Consider the following 16,163-nt stretch of genomic DNA (forward strand, 5'->3'; position numbering starts at 1 on the left):
TAAATGGAAGTTTTTTATTTAAAGCATTGGTGCATGGAAATGAGTAATAAATCAATCAGCGTTTGCCATTGGCCAGCAGGTGGTGAGCATTTACATTGTGCATCACTTGATAAGTTGTTTTTCTTGAATGTTATCTCTCTTTACTTTAGTGTTATTATTTTTTTTTCCATTTCAATTATTTTACTGTTATCTCAACCTAAAAGTTTCACTTTTGCTTCTCCCCCCCATTCCACTGAGGGGGATGTGGAGTTTGGATCCATCACTGAACAGAAGTGCATTCTTTCTTTGTAAGAGATCTGGCTTTAAATAAAGCTATTCTTCACATCCAGACACAAGTCCAAATTTCTTGTTGTGGCCATCTTGCTAATTTTAGCAACCTTCTTTAAAACTGTTCTTGCTAGCTTCCCAGACTTGCATCAGTCTTTTGAAAAAGTTTTATTTTTCATCATTAATGATTCACACATTCAGTTTCAATCAGGAGAAACAAACATATTTAATCCTAAGAAGTGACCTAGCAACAGAATATGCAAGGAATTGCTGCTTTATTGTTTTGTTTGTGGGCCGTTTGGTTTGGTATAATATTTTCTGACAAAAAAAATAGATTAAAAAAAAGATTAGAAGCTAATATGTTAACAACTAGTGAACTGAATTTGTATTTCTACTGCTGGGAGCCAAAAAGTGGTGAGAAGTAACAACAGCCTAGCTAGAGCTCTTGGACCCCCTTGGAGTGAGTAGCACAGGCAAGGTTGGTAGTCCATAAATCACTTTTTATCCCATGATGTTCTGAGTCAAAGGTCTGAGCTCTTGAAGCACACTTAGCACTCAGATTACCCAGACACTCTTGACTTTCCCATTGGCACATTTCCTGATATCACATATCAAGAAGCATGGAAGCCTGTAGAGCTCTGACTCATGGCTTTGGAAACCCTGATGTCTCTGTGGCTACAACTTTCCACATACATATTAATTAAACAAGGCTGGGACATGTGCTTGGGCATTATTTAGCAATCATTTAGACTGTTTAAATGTGGACAAGATCCCTGACATGGTTTTAGTCCAAGAAAACTGCAGTTTCCTAGTCAGGATCTGGGCAAGGTTCAGGAATCACAGAAAGCCAGGGAACAGAGAATGTGCTGGGCATTGTGGTGGATGAGAAATTATTGTGCAGAAGAGAGGGAGTTTGGTTTCATAAACACACACCATGCCATGGTGTTTGATTTAAAAGCCAGACAACAGTTAAGAGTTTGGTTTAAAAATGTATCATAGCCTCAAAGTATCCCATCACATCTCAATTTTACAGAGTTTGCCTGTCATGTTTTGGAGGTGTTGTGGTTTAACCAAAGCCAGGATGGCAGGTTTCCAGAATCTGCAGCTCTGGGTTGATCTGGATCTGGATCTGCTGCTTTGGGTTGACTTTGCCAAAGGGGCTGCCACAGATTTAGGACAGAAGTTTTCACTGTCTTGGGCTAGGTTGCCTGTAATGAAAGCACTCCACATAACAGGATTGTCCTAGGGCTATGATAATCCAACATTTCAAATGTATTCTTGCTCTCCATACCAAGTATGACCCAGCTGATGCTTTGTAAAATGGTACTTTGATGATGCTTCTTTATTTATATCAGAGTTTATTAAGTTAATTCTTTGATTGCAAAATATGAAGTTCAGATATAAGGACTGAATTTTTTAATGGGATGTAAACAAAATGTCTTATTTTCATAAACTTCAGGATGCTCTACTAACTCTTATCAAGACTTTCACACCTGCCACAATAGGTGTTTAGTTTATCTTAAGAGATGTGACTAAAACTGTATAATTTCAAAAGGTTTGGATAAGGTTACTTTTGCTTTGCCCTTCTATCTGCCTTTTTCATTTTCAAAAAACAGAGGAAATGAAAATAAGCCACTGGAATATCCAAATTCAGTTAAGCAAGTGAAGGTCAAGATTTGCATCCCTACAGCATTTTTGTTCTATAAATAGACATTTGTGTTTATAATTTATTACCTGAGGAAAATATATTGATATCTTTTTCTTTAATCTCATCATTCTTTCTACTAAAGATCTGAATTTTGGACAGTACAGTTAAGCTTTTTAATATAGTATTTTAAGACTCTGCAATCCTTTACTTGTCTATCTCAGTCTTGGCAGCTTTAGTGTTCACAGGTCATAGTGGTAATACTACTTATGTGGTCCCAATCCATGGTTACCTTCATGAGATTGTAATGTGGTGCTGTGGATTTAAAATGCATTTCAGATCCATAAAAGGCAACACACTCATCTGGCAGGATTTTAAGCTAAGGCTATTTGTCTGGCATGTGGTATATTCCCTGTGATATTTGTTCATCTTTAAAGGAAGATTGCCAGAGTTCGTTCTTAGTAATGGAGGTAGGAATGAGTAAAATCATATCCCAAGGCTCAGAGACATTATTTTATACCATATGTCTGGTAAGGCTCTGAGCAATCTAGGTATCATTAGAGCTGTTTTCCCATGAGAGTAATGGTACTCTATCACATACACAGACTCAAGAACCCTGTGTGTGAGCTTTGGTATGACTAGGTACACCATTCAAAATAGAAAATGTGTGATGGATCCCACGGGTATGTTCTTCACTATCCCCCTGTTTGAATTTATCCAAAGACTTCATGCCAGAAAATTTCCAATCTGCAAAGCAAGTACTATTCCTCAGGTCCTTGCAGCCTCAGCGAGCATAAATAAACTTTGCACCATTGACACTTATGGAAGTTTATGCATTAATTACCACTACTTGAAAATTTGCTTCACCTTACTTTCATGAGTGGAAATTCAGCAATAAGACCTGTTTAAATAATTGTGACTTGGTTTGCACACAGCCAGGGTGTAACTGGAAACGGGAGCTGATGTAGAACAGTGGACTGTATTCTGAGATGTTCAGGCCAAACTATACTTTTTCCTCTCCTTGAGAGTTTCCTCTGATGGAAGACTAACACTTCCAAGATGTTAGCACATCATTTGGGCTATAAGTGGAAAACAGAATTTAAAATATTCAAGATTGCTTCTTTTGGTTATGCTACCATTACAGCAGCTTTCAGAGATACAGAAGAAGAAAAGGTAGGATTTCTGGGTAGAACTTGAGTAGAATAGGGCTTCTTTTTCTTTGGATGTTTGCTCCTAGGCAAGGTAGTGGAGTATGTAAGTGAGATTTTTTTTTGTTTCCAGGGAAAAAAGTTAATTACTTTTCTCTGTTTATATTAAATTAATTAAAAAAAAATTACAAGTGTTATTTAGTATTCTGAGTTTTGAGGGAAGACTTGTATTCTTACAATGATTTACTTTCATTAACTGAGGTTCTTTAATGGCAGCTGAAAATGACACAATTTTAAGGCAGTGTTTCACAAATTATTTTGTGTTGCCTCCACTTGCAAAGGGTCTTCCATTCCCCATCAAAACATATATAAGGCGTGCTACTTTCTTATCAGAAAATAGGGCAAGACAGACAAGCCATATCCCATAGTTCAGAAAATCCTGGAACATCCTTTTAGGCTACATGGGACATTATCTCCTGATAATGACCATTGGAGTGAAAAATCTGCTCTTTCTAAAAACCAGCAATTTTATTTAACTGTAAAAATAACTAGAGTTTTTGAAAGTAATATACCATACTGTTTTATCTTTTAGGCAGACAGGAAAGAAGTCTGATGAAGTTGGACATAACCTGTGAAATTAAATAGAGGTAGGAGGCCAAAGTTAAAGTATTAAACTATCTCCTTGAAAAAAGCTACTTTGAACAAATGTCAGCTGTATACTATGCTTACAGGCATTTAAACTCACTAGCAGATGCTGACATGATAGACTGTTACTTTTGCTGCTCTAGTCAACACAGGAACAAATTACCATGGTGCTCTACGTCTTTGATTCCTGTCTTTGCTTTGGTGTTGATAAGGGTTTAGGCTCCCTGGGCCTCTGTTCTTAGTCATTTTATATTAATTCATAGCTTCCTCTTCATTCTTTTTGTAAGTTTAATTCGATATTGTGTTAGGTGAAATTTGCTTTATGATAATAGTGGTAATAAAGACTGATGGCGTCTTTACTTAATGGAGCTATTTTGTGAATCTGTATCAAGCTTTTCTCATTGTGCCAAGAGCAGAGCATCTGTGATTATTGCAGTGTAGTTTAAAGCACTCAATTTGAGACAGAGAGACAAGTTCTGCTTTTGGCTGCCTAAGTAAAATTCTCTTTTCACTAGAAGTCATATATCTGCAGTGGAAAACAGTATTTGAACCCACAACATTTGGGCTGACCATCAGGACCAGAACAAGAAATTACTTGGAGGGGAACTGTGCATCAGTTAGTTCTCTTTTTCAAGACAGAGTGAGCTTTAAGCTGTAATTAATATTTTTGGATATTCTTTTGCAGTGTTCACCCAATAAGAGCATTTCCAATTCTATAAAATTGTGTCTAAGTACAATCTACTCTGCACTTATATGAGTGCAGTGGAAACTCAGAACTCAAGAAAGGAGGCTGTAGCTCTCTAGGCTAGAAATTGTTCAGGGAAGCAGGTTTAAAGACATGTCCTGTAAAAATGGTCTAGGAGATCTTCCTTACAGGTAGAAACTTCTTCTTTCACTTCATCTAGAATAATAGTGTTCCATCCTAGACATCTCTAATATCCTAGATAGTGATTTAAAACAGAACATTGTGAGGGTCTCCAGCAACATCAGCTGGGTGATCTAACACATGGTTTTATAATTTATTTTAGCTCATTTTCCTTCTGATGTAAGTTCAGTGTACTGATGTTACTGTCTAAATGAATATTAACAGTAAAATAATTATTGATCAATGTATTCCGTGACATATCATTTTCCTATATTAATAATATATTATGAAAGCAAAATATATTAGGCTTAAAAATAAAAAAGCAATGCTAAACTCCCCCAGAACAAATACAATACTTTATGGACACATTATTAAAATCTGTGGAAAAGTTAAAAGGATATGTTTTCACATCATTCTTTCTGATTTTTTTTCATTCAAGTAAAAGAGGTCTTCCTTAGATAAAGGAAGACCTTCCTTTACTAAACAAAAATTGCAAGATGATGTTTTTAAAACATCAATTGTTGTTTTTAAAACATCAATCCTTTTATTACAAGCATTGTTTTGCTGAAAGAGATCAGTAACTGCACTAAGACAGCCAACCATTTAGTGAAGAATCTTCCAAGTTTGCTCTGCAATACAGGAAATGGTATTAGATAAGGGCTTTGTCCTCTCGATTTGTAGCCCTTTTCATGAGAAATCATGTCATTACTTATGACAGTAGATGGTGGCAAACATGGCTTCATGTCACAGAGGCCCAGGATAAACAAGAGAACTTGACCTAGCTTTTTTTTTTGCTTTGCTGTGCTCCTCCCCCCCCCCCCCCCCCCTTTTTTTTTTTTCCCTTCCCCAGAATCTTTGTGCTAAATGGGTTGAAGTAGATTTGGTTTGTACTTCTAAGAGAGGATTCAATGTGACATGTTACGGGAAGCTCTGGCAGAAATATGTGGTAAGTAGGTCACAACAGCTCTGTTGATTAGCATATTGGTGATTTAAAACCACAGTATCAGTTATAAAGTGGTGCATGGATAGCATAAAATCTTGCGTATTTATTGGGAGAAGGAATTTTTACAGCATGAGACCAAGCTGAGTAACCATGCTGTACTAGCACTATATTTATTTTTCTTAAAACCGTAACCCCCTCATGAAATGTTTTTAGCCTTCAGCTTAGCCTGAGGCCAAATCCAAGGAAAGTAGCCTAAAGCTCATGATGAATGTTTACTGACTTTTGTGGTCAGTGTTTCTCAGGAGTAAATTGTAAAGAGCACATGAGCTATACTTTATGTTTCCAGCTTCAGGCTGTGGAAAGGAGTTGGAGGAAAAGGTATGCCATTTAAAATTACCCCCGAATTATGTTCACAAAATATACTTCACCTTTTCACAGCTGTGCATACTAAAATTACTTAAATATTGCATTCCCTACTAGGAAGTCAAATACACTTACCTCATGTGGTTTAAATAAAATAAGAAGCAGGTTCATTTAGCAAACAAGACAGTTAATTCAACGTGAAAATCTAGGAGCTGAGAAATTATCCTGGGAGTCTGTGGGTGAACCACGAGATTCGGCACAAGGTAAGTGTGCAGCAATCCGTTCCCTAGATTACCAGCAGGATGTGCATTGCCTTTTTCCTACTGTCTTTATTTATGTTTCAGCAGCTTGCCACAAGCAATATGCCAAGCTCATACGAAAACCTGTGTAGCACATGAATGTGTGTATACAAACACACATACACTGTTCATTTCAGAAGATTCCATGTAATCTTAATAAAAACCTGCTTTCTGAAGTAGAGAATATATGGAGCTGCACTTACACAAGCTCTTTGCTGAAGAGAGGAATTTTACAAACTATAGTTACAAGATTTTCTGCTGTGACTGCCATGGTTATGATCTATTTCCACAGTTGGTATTTTTCCGTATTCATTTTAGAGACATGCATATAAAATAAAATGTCACTGGATGTAGAAGTCAATATTAATAATCTCTTCCACATAACACCAATATGTATGTATGTTATACTTACTTGCGCAACACTTTGAGAGAATTTAGATAGCATATCAGATTGGAGGTGAACTTTGAGGTTCAAGTATGATAACTCAACATTGATTGGCTGAAAACAATCTTATTCCAGACAACAATGAATTTTTTCATTAGATGTCCATCAGTGCAAAATGTCTAGTTTAAAAATGATTAAATTTTGTTCCAAGGTCAACTATGAAGAAATTCTAAATATAATTTTTGAATCCTTTAAAATCATAATTGTACATTTTTTTAAAATTTGAAAACGAGGCGAAACAACAACTGATCTGGAAGCTGTAATCTGAAAGCAAATAAATAATGTATTTTTTTTTCCTTTACATCAGGTAAAATCAGAAATCACTTCCAATCAGATCTTCACAGATGAATAGCACAATGGTCTGCATAACTGAGAAATAAAAACATTGACATTAATTACAACTGGCTTTTGGCATTATTTTATTTTTGAGTATACAAAGCAAGAAAACACAGAGTGCTGACCAAAATAGGTCCTTCTACATCTTTTTAAATCATAACTCCAACACTGGAAACTATCTTACTCAAATTTGAGGGAATGGCAAATGTTAGCATACATTTGGCTGCAATGTGTCTGTTCCCTTTAGAAAAAATTTCCTTTTCAGACAGCTAAAATTTTACCTTTTCTTATGTATAATAAGACCCAATTCTGTTTTTCTGAGTGAGCGAAGGGTAAACACTGGGCTCCTTCCACTGACATTCTGCCTAGTAGAGCCTTCTAACCAAGTAGCAGAAGAAATTAGTATAATAGCAGTAAAACAATCTCCAGAGTTAATTACAGATCATTTATAGTAAAGTGGCTCAGATAAAGAAATATATTTTAACATATATATGCATATATATATATATATATATATATATATATATATATATATACTACTGTAAATACATGCTAAGAATACGCTTCCATGTATATGAATATTTAGAAGCTCTTACTGGCTTCTTATGAATCCTCCATTTTTCCAATTCTCTTTGTTATTTTTTAAAATAAATTTGTTCTTGTAGTAATACAAAATCATGAGTGTAATCTTAATTTTTAACCTCTTTATCCTCACTCTATTCCCCATTTACAGATACAGCTGTGTGATTTTTTTTGTTTTGTTTTTGTTGATGTTGTTTTTGTTTGGTTGGGTTTTTTTGCTTTAAATATTTGGGAGCGTTTGGAGAGTTAAATATTTTGGGAGTTTCTAAGTCACTCCTGTGGAGTCCAGTGCAATCCAGCAACATGTAAGCATTGGGAGAGCAACCAAATGCATCCTCAATATGTAGTGCCTCATTTAGCTATGACTGACAGGTGCAAAATGCTACTGAATCAGAAATGACAGCTATAATAATAGCCAGTACAGGAGATTCACAAACCGGTTTTTCCTGGGAGCATCATCTGCAATGGATGTTCCTATATACCTAATATGGGAATATCTAATTACAATTTTCATTTGTTAAAACAAGGGAAAATATTGATAGAATAAAATAGAAATCCCCAAAGAACAGAGCCCAGATGTTCTTCATAGTGATTTTAGCCTGAGGGAAGTTTGGGGAACAGAAGTGACTAGAGGCTATGGGTAAATTTTCTGGGTGGTATGCAAGGAATTACATATATAATTCCAGCTGTTCTTAATGGGATGGAATCATGATTATAATAATGATTCCTTATGTACATGGCTGAAAAATTGCCCACAAAGTTTCAAAGAATTTACTTCCATATGACCTTGCTTTTTCAGGTAGAAGCAGTCTATGAATTAGAAGCAATCAAGACAGAGTAGGTCTTTTTTACCTACTGTTAGAACGGCAAAAAAAAAAAAATTAAATCTAAATCTACCACTGTAATGTTGGCAGCATTCCATTATCCTGGCCTAGGGCACTGTTTGAATAAGCAAAATTCTAACTAATTTGAGATTTTTGACCAGACAGATATCACTACAGGCCTACTGATTACATCTTTCTTTATTTGATGAGACACAGCATTTGAAAAGACTTCCTAAGTCATTATGCCCAGTTCCACTTGCTAGCACTGGCAAATATGTCATATAAAATTAATGTCAATCATGTAATTCAAAAATCTTTTAATATGCAGGGGTTTTATTTTGCCCTCCCTATGATATAAAAATAGCACGAAAACAAGAGTTAGATCTTGTTTCACAAGAAAAGAAAGTTTCACAGAACTGTTTACATTGAAATAAAGAAAGCTGCAAATGCAGATTTTCTCTCTTGGGAAGGTACTACTGGGAAATAGTAGAGAAACACAAACCCATATCCGTACCTTCCATTTCTCTCTCTCTTTATTATTTGTGTAATGTGCAAAGGTGTTTTTCCTGATCCTTTCACTTCTGTTGCCATTAATTTACATTCTGAAAAATAGTTTTTGCTGAAAAGTTAGGGACCATAAATTGGTTCTTTATGACCCTTCTAGTCTATTTGGTTATGGAGTGAAAAAAAAATCAGCCTGAAAGGGAAAAGCAGCTGAGAGTGACAGTGAATTTCATAAAGGGCATATAAGAGGCTGCAAGGAAGAGCCTGAATCCTCCCCCATCTCTGCTTCTGAGTTATTAGGCCACATCTCACTCAAAAGATTAAACATTTTATCTCACAGGTCATTCCATTTTATTGCAGTGTTGCCTTTAGCAATGCTATAGTTAAGGTTCTGTCAGTGTTTCTATTATAGGCCCCTATTTTCTGGAATTTATAACTTAGGGCTAGAAATTCCCTCTGGGTTAAAACTCGGCAAAATCATAGGAGGTATTTTTTCCAGCAGAGAATTTCCCCCCGTACACTCTCCGCTTTTTAGTCTATGTTTAAAGCAAATGGGAATGCCAAAACCATTTTCCTATAATTTTAAAATAAACTTCTTCTACCTGAGTCCAATGAATTTCAAAAAGTATTTATTACTTAATGCAAAAATGCATGGCAGCGTGATCTGAGAATCAATGAAATACTAGAAATGCAAAATTGACACTTTGCATGTGAAAATGCATGAATGTGTGTGCATGTGAGCATCCCTGCCTGCCCACACAGTCTTGGATTTACCCACAACATTTTACTGAGTGCTGTTTTTCAAATGAAGACTCAACAGCTGATGAACTCTTACTGAAATTAATTGCACACTGTTGCATACACACATGACATTCAATAGCTATTGCATTTGACTACATTCAGCAATCCACTCCTATGAATTTAAAGTGGATAGTCTTAATTTAAAATAATTTAAAATCTCACTGAACAACAACAAAAAAGAAACTGAGGTGGCTACATAAATTGCTTTGAAGAAATTTCTCTCAAGATCCAACTGAAAGCAACGAATCCAGAATGACCCAGAAGTAAGGAAAAGGATTAAATTGAGCGCGTAGTTTAATTGCTTTGCCTCTTTCTAATGTTAAGACTTAGTTTATTTTTTAGAAAATTCATTAAAAGGTCAGCTGCTGAATTGTGAAATGAGTAATGTGTTGGGGCAGCCAAGACGTTGTTATTTGATATATATCAATAACTTCCGATAGCCACAGCTGCTGGTCTGTGGGCAGATTCGGGTTGGTTTGTGTGAGCTGCTGCCCCTCTTTGGAGAGACTGAGCTGCTGCAATGCCTCAAGGGTGGACTCTGGGATGGGAGGTGAGTGCCACAGGCGGGCCAAGGTCAGCACTGTACAGGAGGCCTGTGAGAGCTGGATGCAGATGCCCTCTGCCCAGACTGGGGAAGCCTGTGGTTCCCCTCAGCAGCTGTTGCTGCCATATGTGAGCATATGGGTCTCCTGATCTGGAAAAGCTCAAGCAGTGTCGCCATGGGGATCTCATGAGGTTTAGCAAGACCATGTGCAGGGTGCTGCACCTGGGTTGGGACAACCCCTGGTATACACCCAGGCTGGCAATGGCCAGATTGAGAGCAATTGCATCCCTGGAAATGCTCAAGGCCAGGCAGGATGGAGCTCTGAATAACCTCTTCTAGTGAAAGGTGTCCCTGCCCATGGCAAGGGCGTTGAAACTGGATGACCCATAAGATCCTTTCCCACTCAAACCATTCTATGGTTTTCTGTCAAGGTCCTTATGAAGAGCTGCACAACATGTGGGTGGAGAAAGAAGTAGTGGTAGAAGAAGAAAGAAAAGGTAAGCCAGCTCCTTACAACTCCTACATCTGCTTACTTTTATTGGCAGCTATAGTCATCACATTTTTAAACTGAGCTATTCATAATAAAAATACAGACAAAAAAAGGGGAAAAAGGATGTTAAAAGGGACTAGTTAAGGAAACTGTGTTCCTTCCATTTGTAGCTCAGTGGTTCAAAACCAGCGCAGAATCATAGTGATTGAAATTTTTTTCCATCTGTTCTGGTTGTTTCATGAAATATGATGATGATGATGATGCATTTACTACTGCACAGTCCACCACATCATGAGCTTCCTCCACAGCTAACACTAAGTGACAACTTTGAAATTTCAGAAGATAGGAGGACATGAAGAATGGACTAATCCTTCTTTTGATCCCCTGGTGCTGCCCGAACAGAATTGAAACAGATGATTTGGATGGTGTAAAAAATTTGTATTGCTGCTGCTCCCGCTTAACTCACAGTAGGCTTCTTATTCCAGCATCTCTTAGGATAATTAAAGCTGATATAAAGTAAAAGAGAGATGGTGTGGTAAGTCAGTGGAGGAAAGTCCTGCTATGCTAAACCAAATGCACTTTTTTTTACGTGGGTTTTACTCTCATAAGGTCATTAATATAGTTGTCTACCATCTCAAAATGATCCTCTGGCAAAGGACTGCTAGAAATGACAAGCATCCTGCAATATGGTTTGGCCAGAGCTTCTATTATTTCTCCTGTTCTCAACATGCTTTATGAAGAGCTATGTCAATTTTTTAACAACAAGTAAAATACAGATGGGTGTGTCCATCTTACATCCTTATGTCAGGTTCCTATATTCTTACACTTGCTTTGTTTAACAAAATCTCTGTAAGAGCATTTTAGAGATTGTTTAAAATGAACATTTTCTTCCCTCCAGCACACTTTCAGAATGCTATTACTCTTTCCATTATGAAAAAAAACCCGAAGTGAAGATTAAAGAAGACAAAAATTGTGCAGTCATCTTGCATAATACGGTACAATGGTATATATAGCATAGTTTTTAGTAATTTTTATGCTGGTGTATGTCAGGAAGAACAAACTGAAATCCAAATGCTCTTTCTACAGCTTGAAACTTGTGGAGTATTTAACTAAAGTTGTTTCTTTCCTTCAGAACATTTCATTAAAACAAAAATTACTTCCTCCCTCTTGATATTGCCAAGAGGAGTCTCACACCATGTAATTAAATATCTGTTTTAAAGTACTTTTCTATGCAAACACAGGCTTCTAAGTTGAAGACTTCATAATAGATGTTATTAACTCTTTAACTCTACATATAAATAGAAAATATGACTTGTAAAACATTAAATTTGCTGAATGAGTTTGCCTTTTTCCAAAGTCATCTCCTTATTAATGACTCATGAGTTTATTTTCTATTATTTAAAAATAATGTAATTATGGACTATTCTGGAATAATTTGATGTATCTTATGTTCATATCCAAACCTATTAATTAAAAGAAGCATAAGTATTTATAATGTACTGTATACCTCCATTATTCAAGCTAATCCTTTTAATCCTATTTAAATTGGAAGATAAAAGTTAATCCAAATAACATCTCTCTGCAAACAAATATTAATAAACCTCTCTCAGTCTCCCTTGTCACCTGCTCTGAAAATGATGAGTGATTTGTCTAATTTGCTCTAGATAGTAAACAATGGAGATGAAAAGTGAAGAATGCAAAACTGCCACTTTGTATCTAAGGCCTCAATACCAAAATGTGGAGTAAAAACACTGTACAGAATCCTTCTGTATGATGTCTCCTTAAAAACTAAGATTTTCTTGGTGATTATTCTGAACTCCTGAATCTTTTTGATGCTGCAAACTAACTCTAGACTTTTGCATAGAGAATATCAACTGGGTGAAAGTTTTAGTGTGCCATGTATTGCAGGCAGCATTTCAATGTCATGCTATAGTTTTCAAGACTCTGGTATCCGGCAATTTCTTTAATTTTACTTGGTTTTTGGAAACCAGCAACAACTTAAGGAAGCCATGTTGAATGAGTAATTTTCGGTTTACATGATAGTACTATGATCTGTGATCTGCACATGTGGCCAGTCACCAGGAACTGGAAAACCAACAATTGTTTTTTCCCTGCTGTGAGCAATGGTTTTGAACATAAATCACTATTTTCACATTGGTTGCTCTTCCTTTTGCCCCAAAACACAACTACAAGCTGAGCTGCTGCAACTTCTTTGGACCAAAGAAAACCCTGATGTGTCCACACAAACCTGTGGGTCCATTTTATGTCCAAGGACACATAAAATATGACCAACCTGCTAGAATGACATTTTGCTTCATTAGGTGAATTCATAATTCATTGCAGTTGGAAAATTAAAAATATACAGAATGTTATGGACTGCAAAACACAAACTAATTTTCTTTTGGAAGCCCAGACTCATATTTAGGTTAATTATTTCCTCCACTTTCTTAATACAAAACACTTAAAATTCCCTTGAAGCAGAAAATCTCCAATACCAGTGACACAATTGTATCAAAATAAAAATTTGATATAGATGTAAATTAGAGGTTAATTTGTATGTTCTCTGTGGATTCTGTATTCACTAAAGAATACCTGCATTAAAACCAACAAAGCAAAAACTGTGAGTTTTTGCTTTGCTGATCTGGAAATTGAATAATAATGACTTTAAGGAGGATCAAAGTATTGAAAATCATAAAATGTCTTTTTTGATAGAGTATATTTAGAATAATGTAAAATTAAGTAAAATTAAGGCCTGCCAAGGATTTAAAATTTTGATTGGGAATGTACTGGATCAAGCAGATCTATTAAAGGAACAAAAGTACTTGCAATGGAATACTGTATGTGAAGGAATTCCAAAGTATTTTAGGATTGAGTGGTTGAACTTCTAACATAAATACACAGTCTTTGATTTAAACTGGTCACTATTCCAGAGGATTAGAGGGTAACAGCTGTTTTTCCTCCTCTAGCTGAAGGAAGAATCATGCAGGGCAACCCAGATCCACACCTTTTTCAGTACCAGGAAAATGAAACAAAGTAAGATTTTAGAATACAAAGACAAGCAAGCAAAATTAATGAAGAAAACTACTTCTCAAAAGAGAATGGGTTAAAAAGTAAGTTATTTGGAGTTTTTAATTTCTTGTGATAAAATCTCATAGATAAATGATTCAGAAAAGTGAGTAGATGAAGAAATAGCATATGAGTTGCAACAAACAGTTGAAACATGAAAATATTAAAATCATATCTCAGGACTGATGAAAATGGGAGAGGACTGCCAGTGAAGCAGGAAATTTTTTATTTGACACAATGTTTAAATGGGTCAAAAAAAGCAAAAAAAAATTGAATACCCTGGAAAAGGTCTTCAAAAGATAATGTGATGGTAGGGGCAGTGGATGTTGTAACATAAATGTAAAACATACTGAAAAATGTAACAAGTATGGGCTTAGTGAGCTTTTGAACTAGCAGCGAGTGCTCTGTGCAATCATTTTAATAGTGATTGAAAATATTCTTTATAGAGTGAAATTTTTAAAAACAAGCAATTTATGAAGAACTACTTTTCAGAAGAGAGAAAAAATTGTAACAGAAATACTCAAATAAATAAATAAATGGCACAGCTTCACACTAAATACCTGTGCCTGGAAACCATCCCCCCTAAAAGCTAAAAAAGCAGGAAACATTTCAGAGTGTAGTGTTAAAATGCAGCAAAATTCTGTAAAGACAAAGATGTACTGAGATGAACAGAACAGGGAAGATATACCAGACACTGCTTGAAACTAGTAACAAGCGGATTTGAAAAACCCTTAAAAATATTACTTTTTTCATGTTTTGTTTCCTAAACTTATGCTTAGTATTTTTGTGGAAGTTCTTTTCTAAGCATAGTGAAATGATAAGATATGTGAAACTAATTTTCATGAGGAACTGTCTTTAACTTAGTAGCATTCTTAATTTGTATATGCATAGATAATGTAGTAATGGGAGGGCTTCAGAATGAGTTTGTGGAACTAATTCTACTGTTGAATTTTGAAAAACAGGTTATTCTATAAAAGTAATTGTATTACTTTTGAATTAATAGAAGATTGTGGCTACTGCAGAAGCAGAACACCAGGACAGAGATACTCTTTATCTGATTAATACCATGTCTTCCTACCATGGGCTTCTGGGCTTAAGCCTACCTTCTGGAAATAATTCTGCAGCATTAAAAGACATACAATAAACCTGCATAGCAGAGAAGACAACTTGTGTGGTGCGTGAGGCATGACAATAGTGAAAGCCAGCTACCGGGTTATCTGGCTTTGGGCTTGAGCTGGATACTTGAACACCATGCTGCACGGGCAGCCGTGAAATAGAGAGCATTTGCTTTCATTTGCCACCCACCATTTGCAACCAGTGTTACAAATGTGTCTTGTAACACTGTTCTTCCGATTAAAAGCTTCTGAGCTTAGAGAGTTAGCTCCAAACATGATTTTGTGCTGAAGAACCGTGGTCATCCAGTACTGAAATCTGCTTCCAAGTCTCCTCTACCCAAATAAACTAGAGGCAAGAAGCAACATAACACCTACTGAGGCGCACATTGTAGGGAGATTTGATTTTTCACTTCTTATCTTGATCCTAAAAGCCAGTATTTCATTTTTTCTACATTCAGGTATAGAACAATGAATTGGTACAAGCTGGCTTTCTTATTTGTTTAGCAGGCAGGTGGCTTGCCCATGATTTCCACTCTAATAGTAATAGATGCCCTAGGCAAGGAAAATTTTACATGATTTTGAACAGTGAAGCTTTCTGTCAGCACCAAGTTCTTATCTTCTGAAGCCTACAAGTGTGTGTAGGTTCGCCAGTTTACATAAAGATAGGTTTCGTATTTTTTAATTACCCTTTTGGAGGCAGGAGAAAGGAAGTCATGTTCACAAGTGCTAAAATGATCATAGTGACGCAAGTCAGCGAGCTGCTGCTAGTCTGCCTAGCCTCAGCCTCCAGTCAGTGGTGACAGACAGGTTATTCTAGACAATGATTTAAAATATAAGCTCCTGCGCTATTTCTTCTAAGCAGGAGATCTCTCTCAAGTGATGTCTCCCTATTTATACTAGAGGGAGCCTGGGGAGATTGTCCTTTCTAGGCTGAGGTTAGCTTTTGAGAATAGTCACAGCAGCGAGGATCACTTCCAGTTATGTCAATTTAGTCTTTCCCTAAACAGGTTGTACTACAAAATATGCTACAGAATAATCTAACTGTAGAGCAATGGAAGAGTGCTTGGCATAGACTACCATAGTATTTACTATGTAGATCAAATCAATTCAAGAGATGAAATAGTGACAGAGGCCACTGTATTTGAAGAAAGATCCTGTGCATATCAGTGTATTTCCAAGAAAAGGTCAACTAAAGAAATTTTGAAAGAACTATATTTTTTTCTGTTTCATTAATTATATTTCTGTGTCTCGTCACTTACTGCCACTATTCATCTTAATTAA

General features: G+C 36.1%; 1 long non-coding RNA gene across 2 annotated transcripts; it reads left to right on the forward strand.

Annotated features, from left to right (window-relative positions):
* The first annotated feature begins 5,417 nt into the window (after positions 1-5,417).
* LOC119701750 lies at positions 5,418-15,060 on the forward strand. 2 transcript variants are annotated; one of them, XR_005257165.1, is made up of 4 exons: positions 5,418-5,516; positions 10,643-10,708; positions 13,668-13,811; positions 14,771-15,060. It is a non-coding gene; the product is annotated as an uncharacterized LOC119701750 (long non-coding RNA). The 2 variants fall into 2 exon arrangements; XR_005257164.1 differs by lacking the exon at positions 14,771-15,060 and having other exon boundaries at positions 13,668-14,371.
* The last annotated feature ends 1,103 nt before the right edge of the window (positions 15,061-16,163 follow it).

This window comes from Motacilla alba, chromosome 5 (genome assembly GCF_015832195.1).
Source record: "Motacilla alba alba isolate MOTALB_02 chromosome 5, Motacilla_alba_V1.0_pri, whole genome shotgun sequence".
In the NCBI taxonomy this organism is placed as follows: Eukaryota; Metazoa; Chordata; class Aves; order Passeriformes; family Motacillidae; genus Motacilla; species Motacilla alba.